The sequence below is a fragment of the Rhipicephalus microplus genome, chromosome 3, assembly GCF_043290135.1.
Source record: "Rhipicephalus microplus isolate Deutch F79 chromosome 3, USDA_Rmic, whole genome shotgun sequence".
Lineage (NCBI taxonomy): Eukaryota > Metazoa > Arthropoda > Arachnida > Ixodida > Ixodidae > Rhipicephalus > Rhipicephalus microplus.
This window is the reverse complement of record NC_134702.1, coordinates 182,156,811-182,166,902: the sequence shown is the minus strand read 5'-3', so window position 1 is coordinate 182,166,902 and position 10,092 is coordinate 182,156,811.

Sequence of the window (10,092 nt, the reverse complement as noted above, 5' to 3'; positions counted from 1 at the left end):
CATCACCTTGATAATAAGAGCACCTACTCGGAAAAGGATAGAGGAAGTTTCAAAAAATTGTCTAGAAATTGTAAATGAGTGGTCAAAAAGAAACGTTGTGGAATTCAACTTATCGAAATCACAATTCATGATTATAGGTAATCAATACCAAAAACGACCACCAATAATTAAATTTAACAACCAAAACATTAAATATTCAAAAGAACTTAAAATACTCGGCATAATTTTCGATAAAAAATTATCATTTTTACCTCACTTAGAATATATCAAAGGTAAAGTAAATAAACTCACAATAAACCTTAGTAAGTTCACGGGAAAAGACTGGGGAATGTCACCAAAACAGCGTAAAGATATATATATACGAGCCACAGAGCGTATGATTACATACGCAGCCGCTGCATGGTACAGATCCCACACACATACACATCGAAAGCTTCAAGCCATTCAAAGAATCCCACTTATACACATAACTAAAGCATTTAGAACTACTCCCAATAAACTCTTACCGATAATAGCAAAAATTCCCCCGGTGAAACTAACTATCGAAAAAGAAATAAAAATGTTCAACATCCTTCACGGTCGAGACAAATTTAATTGGGAAGGGAAAGCATTTTCGAAGAATGAAATAGCAAATAAAATTGATATTAAACTAATTCATCCAGCGGAAAAAATAGTAATTCTCGAAACAAAAAACGCACAGAAATCCATAAACAACCAAATATTCACCGACGGATCTAAATCGGAAAAAAATGTTGGGGCAGCTTTCGTCCATCTAAACCAACTAAATCAGATAATCAATCAACAACTATTCCTACTTCCGCCCTACAGTTCTAACTTTGAAGCAGAAGCACTGGCAATAATCAAAGCCTTAGAATACATTAATAAATTACCAGGAAATGAACGGTTTCAAGTTAACTCGGATAGCCAGTCATGTATAAAAGGCCTAAATAACCCAAACAATGTTAACCCATTCATTCAGAAAATAAAAACATTATTCAAAGTCACCTCCGAAAAACACGAGATACACATAACTCACGTTAAGGGTCACTCAGGACTGGCAGGAAATGAACTGGCAGAGGAACTAGCAAAACGGGCAGCGAAAATTGGACAACCGACGTCAATCCCTATAACTAGAGCTTTCATTAAATCCCAACTACGAAAAGAAGCCTACGATAAATGGAACGAAATATGGACCGCAGACCCTGAAAAAAGCGTACTTCACAACTGGATTAGAAGCATACATCAAATACCTGAACATTTTCCCACAAATTACTACCTATCGCAAGCACTTACTGAACACGGGAGATTTCCATTTTATTTTAAAAAATTCAACATAACCGAAGACTGCAGATGCAAGTGCGGCGCAGACTCCAACTCTTTTGACCATTATATGACGACATGCACAAAAACAGTATCTTACCGCAAAGAAATCCAAAAAACATATTCGGACCTTTTGAGATCAAAACCGGAAATTATTAGGAATAGTGAGACAGCTAAGATTCTTGAAAAAATGGCAAAACATATAAACGAAAACGTAACACAATAACTGAAACTTGGTTGGTCGCCGACGGGGCTACATGGCCAAACGAGGTGGGGAAATCCCCCGCCCCTAGGCGGCGCCAAAATCAAATTAAGACAGTACACCCTTGCACATCCTAATCCATACAGAGCAATAATAATAGTAAAAAAAAAGAAAGAAAAAAGGAAAAAAGAAAAAAAAAGAATAGGAAAGAGAAGAAAAGAGAGACTACGATAAAGGGAAGAGACAAAGGGAGCAAGAGAAAGGCATACAGAAAAGGGAAGGAACGAAAAATAGGAAAGGATAAGGCAGAAAAAAAAAAGAGAAATAAGAGGAAAAGGAAGGACCAATCAGCATCATACCAAAACTGATACCCAACGTAGACACACATTGTACTTTTTTTTTTTCTTTCCATTTCAACGGAACTCGGGAAGTCCATCCGAATGAACAAGATCATCAACGTAATCCGGCAAGGAACCTCACCTCAAGACAAGGTCAAGAGAAGACATTTGTTAATCAAGAGGAAAGAAGCCTTTTACTGTCAACGCAACATCTTACAATATCCAGTTTTTAATAAAAGCCGCTGATTTTCCCCCCGTTCCCCTGGCTTGGCTCCGCGGGTAGTAGACTCCCCCTCCCCTCCTTACCCTTCCTCCTTTCAATTTTTTCTTCTCCCCCCTTTATTTCTTTTTCTTTTTTTCTTTTTTTATTATTTAAAACAAAATCTTTTGGTGCTAACCCTATTCATTTTCCTTTTAATTGGATTAAGCCCGTTATACCTAGTGGCACGGGCGGGGGCCTTTTTCTTTTCCGTTTTTCTTAAATTTCCCCACCATATTACATGTTTCAGTAGTCAGGCTGTTTGGAGAATATAGTGTAGTGAACTAAGGTCCTCAAATTAATAGCTTTATTAATTATTTGAGCTTTTGTGTTTGTTGCTGCGAGTTTCGACTTACTGCAGGGGTGCCTGCGCAAGTAGGCGTTTGGTGTGTAGCAACACCACGAACCCGAGCTAACGGGGGAGTTTCGACTCCCTCCCACACCTAGCCGTGCGTGGCTTTGCCGTGTTCGAGGAAAAGGGAATCCTGGGGGGTTGAGCCGACGCTGGGTGATTGGACCGTTAAGGCCCCCCGGCAGAGGCAACACACCCATTTGGCCCCGGCTTCACGTAGACGGCACCCCTGCGCTGACCCACCCAGGGGAATCGGCAGTCGCCTTTTCCTATCTCTCTCTCCCTACATTTTCGTCTTTATCTCTTACTATTTATCTGTCCTGTCTTCTACTCTCTTCCGTTTACTTCCAAACTTCCTGGCGGCTAGGGTTAACCCTGTGCAAATAGCCTACCTTGGTCTAGGCCCATTGGGTTATAGTGGCGTTGTACGGCTGGCGTCTGCAAGTTTCAGCATTTGTAAACTTGTAGCGTCCCCTCGTTGGGCTCCGTGGTGGGTGGCCGCCAACGCTGCTGAACAACAATAAGGAAGACATGCATGGAGCGTTCCCATTCCCACTACTGTCTGATCGTACCGGCTTAAAGCCGGTACGCTCCGATGATCTCACCAGAGAAGGATTGGCCACCCTGGTGCAGTATCTGGCCACCCCCTCCCGTAGGCATTCGTCAATTAACTCACTGCCCTCAGTCCCCACCAGCTGCGGAGCAACTGACCACGGCGGCGGTCAGATCTGCAAAGCAGCAGAGGGTGCTAGGAATCTTTGGATACGGACAGGCCACCATTGGAACTTGAACTTAGCAACGTTTAACGTTAGAACGTTATCTAGTGAGGGAAGTCTAGCTGTATTATTCGAGGAGCTAGAAGGCATTAAATGGGATATAATAGGACTGAGTGAGGTTAGGAGGACAGATGAGGCCTATACTGTGCTACAGAATGGGCACGTCATTTGCTATCGGGGCTTGGCAGACAGAAGAGAACTGGGAGTAGGGTTCCTAATTCACAGAAACATAGTTGGCAACATAGAGGATTACTATAGCATTAATGAAAGGGTGGTAGGCATTGTAATTAAACTGAATAAAAGATACAAAATGAAGGTAGTACAGGCTTACGCGCCTACATCCAGCCATGATGACGCTTCAGTTGAAAGCTTCTATGAAGACGTGGAATCGGCAATGAGTAAGGTGAAAACACAGTATACTATAGTAATGGGCGACTTTAATGCAAAGGTAGGGAAAAAGCAGGCTGGAGACCAGGCAGTAGGAGATTATGGCATCGGCACTAGAAACGCCAGAGGAGAGCTACTAGTAGAATTCGCAGAACGCAATAATCTGCCTATTTTGAATACCTTCTACCGAAAACGAGAAAACCGCAAGTGGACATGGAGGAGCCCCAATGGCGTAAATAAGAACGAAATAGACTTTATAATGACTGCACACCCAGGAGTCGTGCAGGATGTGGAAGTGGTTGGCAAGGTAAGATGCAGTGACCATAGAATGGTACGGGCTCGAACCCGCCTAGACTTGAAGAAGGAACGACAGAAACTGATACGCAAGAAGCCAATCAATGAGCTAGCACTGAGAGGGAAAGTACAGGAATTCAGAGTGTCACTGCAGAACAGGTACTCTGCTCTTAGCGAGGAAACCAACCTTAGCGTAGATACAATGAATGATAATCTGACAAGTATCATCACGGAGTGTGCAGTGGAAGTTGGAGGCAGGGTAGCTAGACAGGACACAGGCAAGCTTTCCCAGGAAACGAAGAACCTAATTAAGAAGCGTCAAATCATGAAAGTGTCAAGTACAACAGACAAAATAGAACTGGCAGAGCTTTCGAAGTTGATTAATAGACGTAAAGTATGCGATGTAAGAAGGTATAACATGGAGAGAATTGAGCACGCTATGAAAAACGGAGGAAGCGTCAAAGCAGTGAAGAGGAAACTTGGGATAGGCAAAAGGCGGATGTATGCACTAAGGGACAAAGAAGGCAAAATAACTACCAATATGGATAGGAAAGTTAAAATAGCGGAGGAGTCGTACAGAGATCTGTACAGTAGCCGAGACAACCACGACCTTAATACTATAAGAACTAGCAGTAACCCAGAGGACACCCCACCGGTAATGTTAGAAGAAGTCAGAAAAGCTTTGGAGAGCATGCACAGAGGCAAAGCTGCTGGTGAGGATCGGGTAACATCAGATCTGCTGAAAGATGGAGGACAGATTGTGTTAGAAAAACTAGCCACTCTATTTGCGAGGTGTCTCCTGACGGGAAAAGTACCAGAGTCTTGGAAGAACGCTAACATCATCTTAATACATAAGAAAGGAGATGACAAGGACTTGAAGAATTACAGGCCGATCAGCTTGCTCTCTGTAGTATACAAGCTATTTACAAAGGTAATTGCTAGCAGAGTAAAGAAAACATTAGAATTCAATCAACCAAAGGAACAAGCAGGATTTAGAACAGGCTACTCAACAATTGACCACATTCATACTATCAATCAGGTAATAGAGAAATGCTCAGAATATAACCAACCACTATACATAGCCTTCATAGATTAGGAGAAGGCGTTTGATTCAGTAGAAATATCAACCGTCATGCAGACACTGCGGAATCAGGGCGTAGATGAAATATATATAAACATTTTGTAAGAAATCTACAGGGGATCAGCTGCTACCATAGTGCTTCATAAAGAAAGCAACAGAATACCAATAAAGAAGGGTGTAAGGCAGGGGGACACAATCTCCCCAATGCTATTCACTGCGTGCTTACAGGACGTTTTCAGAAGCCTAGAATGGGAACAGTTAGGGATAAGAGTTAATAGAGAGTACCTCAGTAACCTGCGCTTCGCCGATGACATTGCATTGCTGAGTAACTCAAGGGACGAATTGCAACTCATGATTACGGAGTTAGACAAGGAGAGCAGAAAGGTGGGTCTTAAAATTAATCTGCAGAAAACGAAAGTAATGTACAACAACCTCGGAAAGAAGCAGCGCTTTGCGATAGGTAATAGTGCACTTGAAGTTCTAAAAGACTATGTCTACTTAGGGCAGGTAATAACCGCAGAGCCTAACCACGAGATTGAAGTAACTAGAAGAATAAGAATGGGGTGGAGCACATTCGGCAGGCACTCTCAAATTATGACAAGTAGATTGCCACTGTCCCTCAAGAGGAAGGTATATAACAGCTGTATCTTGCCGGTACTTAGCTACGGAGCAAAAACCTGGAGACTCACAAAGAGGGTTCAACTTAAATTGAGGACGACGCAGCGAGCAATGGAAAGAAAAATGGTAGGTGTAACCTTAAGAGACAAGAAGAGAGCAGAGTGGATTAGGGGACAAACGGGAGTTAAGGATATCATAGCTGCAATAAAGAAGAGGAAATGGACATGGGCCGGGCATGTAGCACGTAGACAGGATAACCGCTGGTCATTAAGGGTCACCAACTGGATTCCCAGAGAAGGGAAGTGGGGTAGGGGGAGACAGAAGGTTAGGTGGGCAGATGAGATTAAGAAGTTTGCGGGTATAAATTGGCAACAGCAAGCACAGGACCGGGTTAACTGGCGGAACATGGGAGAGGCCTTTGTCCTGCAGTGGACAAAGACAGGCTGATGATGATGATGATGATGACATCCCACACGCACACGGAATGTCCGATTGGACAAGTAACTCTCAATTATGGAAAGCATTCTACCACGCACACCAAGGTGAGACAAGTCTCTTAATATGCCAAAACGCCATGCGGTGTCGTAAGCCTTTTCGATATCGAGAAACACAGAAAGAAAGTATTGTTTGTTGACGAAAGCATCTCGGATTTGTGCCTCGATACGCACCAGATGGTCGGTGGTAGATCTACCCTCTCGAAACCCACATTGGTATGGGTCAAGCAGATTGTGTGTTTCAAGGAAATATAAAAGTCGGCGGTTTATCATTTTTTCAAAAAGTTTACAAAGGCAGCTGGTTAGTGCAATTGGCCTATAACTTGAAACAGAGGAAGGGTCCTCGCCCTGTTTCAAAATAGGGATAACAATGGCTTCTTTCCAGGAAGTAGGTATGGTGCCAGAAAACCAGATAGCATTGTATAGGGAGAGTAAAGTTTTTCGCGTTTCAAGCGGCAGGTTTTTCAACATTTGATACATGACATGGTTGTGGCCTGGGGCAGAATTACCGCAGGAATTTAGTGATGTTTGTAGCTCAGCTAAGTTGAAAGGTTCGTTGTATGCCTCGTATTTTGTACACTTGTATTCCAGTTTCTGCTTTTCGATTTTTGCTTTATATCTTTGAAAAGCTTCAGTATAGTGTGACGAGCTAGAGACCTGCTCGAAGTGTGCACCGAGGAAGTTTGCCTGATCTTCCAGGCTGTCACCCTGTGTCTTTACGAGGAGCGTGAATGCACTTGTCTTCCTGCTACTCTACCAACCATGTTCCATACTTTAGCCTCTTGAGTATATGAATTAATCCCCGATAAAAACTTGTGCCAGCTTTTTCTTCTGGCCTGCCGACGCGTTCTCCTGGCCTGAGACTTCATTTTCTTAAAAGTGGCAAGATTTTCGGCTGTCGGTGAGTTCCGAAGCACCCTCCATGCTTTGTTTTGCTGCCTGCGTGCATTTTGGCACTCTGAGTTCCACCATGGCACACGTCGTTTTCGATGTTGTCCATTCGTTTGTGGTATGCTTTTTGTTGCTGCATCGATCAGAGACGCTGTAAAGTAGTCGACAGCCGCATCAATGTCTAAAGTGCATATGTCGCGCCAATTTATATGTGTGATGGTATGAAACTGTTCCCAGTTGGCTTTGCTTAATAGCCATTTTGGAACCTGGGGTGGGCATTCAGTTGATGTAGGCGTGCTCAAAACTACGGGAAAATGGTCACTTCCGTAGGGATTGATGATGATGATGATGAGTAGTTTTTAGTGGCGCAAGGGCCAAGTGATGGCCAATGAGCGCAATTTCAATTGACTACAGATATGAACAGTGATATGGTGCGTGGCTGTAAAGGGGCCTAAAAATTCCTCGCTCTAACGCGGGTTGAAACATGAAAGTAATAAAAACATGACAGTGGTGTGACAAATGTGTGGCGATAGCTGATGGCAAAATGTCATGATAATAAAACCATGATGAAGATGTAGTCACCGCAGCCACGACCACTCTATAGAGGTCGTGCTACGGATGACCTCGAAATATCGGTTGAAAGCTTTGCACATCTTTTAAAAACGTAAAAAGTGTATGCAGTTGAAAAAGCGGGTCCCTACCGATGAGCATCCCAGGGTGTAGAGGGAGCTGCTGTCGGTAGGGCAGTAAAAAGTGCTTTTTTCTTAGAGCATCTAGCTCATTGCACTGGACGAGAATGTGGAGAACCGTAAGGGGCTCTCCACATCTCTCACGATATGGTGAATCACCGTTAGACAGAAGAAATGAATGTGTAGAATGTGTGTGTCCTGTTCTAAGCCTTGTTAGTATTACTTCTGTGTGTCGTGATTTTGATAGTGGCGGCCAATAACCTACTTGCGGCTTAATAGCATGGAGTTTATTATTTGTGTGTTTATCCCACATGCTCTGCCCATACCCCCTGAGCTTTCGTTTTATAAAAGGTTTTAGGTCAAGTGCAGGGACTGATGTAGATGCATTGCCAGTAGTGAGATTGGCGCAAGCAGCCAGATTGTCGGCCAAAACGTTCCCTTGTATTTCATGGTGCCCTGGAACCCAGCAGACAACGACATGCTGTTTTGATGTGTAGAGTGTGCACAGAAGTGAGTAGAGTGACACCAGCACGGGGTTCTTGTGTTTTTTAGGAGTTTTCAGGGCTTTGACCACGCTTAGGGAGTCTGTGTATATTACCGCCTTTTGTAATTTTATCTGTTTAATGTGTTTTATGACAGCCAGTATTGCGTAAGCTTCTCCTGTGAAGATGCTTGCATTAGGATGAAGAACGCCGTACTCGGTAAAGGATTGGCCTACCGCTGCATATGACACAGAAGTGTTTGACTTTGACGCATCAGTAAAGAATTCAGGGCATGTGTATTTATGTTGTAGTTCTAAAAAGTATGTATGTATGTGTGCAAGTGGTGCGTGCTTTGTGACATCAACAAAAGAAACATCACAGTCTATAAGCTGCCACTGCCACGGTGGCAGATATGTTGCAGGAGCCATCAAACTGGGTTCAAGAAGAGGCACACCTGTTTTTTCGGCCAGGCTCCTTACACGCAGCGCATAGGGCTGCCTAAACGAAGGACGGTTCTCGAACAAGCCAGAACAAGACAAATCATTAATTGTGAAATGGGAGGGATGTTTCTTGTCTGCCTTCACCTTCAAAAAGTACAGAAAGGACAAGGAACATCTTTGTAGGTGGAGCGACCATTCATTCGAATCCACGTACAGGCTCTCCACAGGGCTGGTGCGGAAAGCACCCGTAGAGAGGCGAATGCCTAGATGGTGGACAGGGTCGAGAATTTTCAAGGCTGATGGTGTTGCCGACTGATAGATTATAGCACCGTAATGTAGGCGTGTGCGTACGAGGCTTTTATATAAGTTAATTAAACATTTACTGTCACTACCCCATGTAGTGTGTGACAACACTTTCAAAATGTTCATTGTTTTTAAGCACCTGTCCCTTAAATACTTGATGTGTGGGGTGAAGGTTAGTTTAGTGTCTAATATGAGACCAAGAAACTTGTGCTCGGTCTTCACTGACAGAGGTTGACCATGCAGGTCAATGTCGTGGTCAGGATGGAGGCCCCTCTTTCGGCTGAACAAGACACAAGTGCTCTTTTGCGCGTTGAGTATAAAACCATTCTCGTTTGCCCATTGAGATACCTTGTTCAACCCTAGTTGAACTTGACGTTGGCACATTGAGATGTTGCACGATTTGTAACCAATCTGCACATCATCTTCATATATGCAGTAAAAAATATTTCGTGGGAGAGACAGGTGCAAGGAATTCATTTTAACTATGAAAAGTGTGCAGCTCAATACACCTCCTTGTGGGACTCCTGTTTCTTGGACAAATACTCGAGATAAGACAGTGCCAACTTGGACACGGAATGTACGGTTGGACAGGTAGCTTTCGATAACTGTTAGCATTCTACCCGCACACCTAAATGTGAGAGGTCTCGCAATATGCCAAAGCGCCATGCAGTGTCATAAGCCTTTTCCATATCAAGGAACACAGAAAGAAAAAATTGCTTATGAACAAAAGCGTCGCGAATTTGTGCTTCGATACGGACAAGGTGGTCAGTGGTGGACCGAGCCTCTCGAAACCCACACTGGTATGGGTCAAGTAGGCCACTAATTTCAAGAAAGTGCATCAGGCGCCTGTTAATCATTTTTTTAAAGACTTTGCAAATACAGCTGGTTAATGCTATTGGTCTGTAGCTGGAAACTGAGGCCGGGTCCTTGCCTTGTTTTAGGATTGGGATAATGATAGCTTCCTTCCAGGCTGAGGGTAGCTCGCCAGAAGACCATATCGCATTATACAGAGAGAGGAGAGCTTTCTGGGTTTCAGTGGGCAGGTGTTTTAACATTTCATATGCCACACGGTCCGGGCCTGGGGCAGATTTATTGCAGCCGGCAAGTGAGGCCTGCAGTTCAGCCAAACAGAAAGGTTCGTTGTATGCGTTATGTGTTTTGGGCTT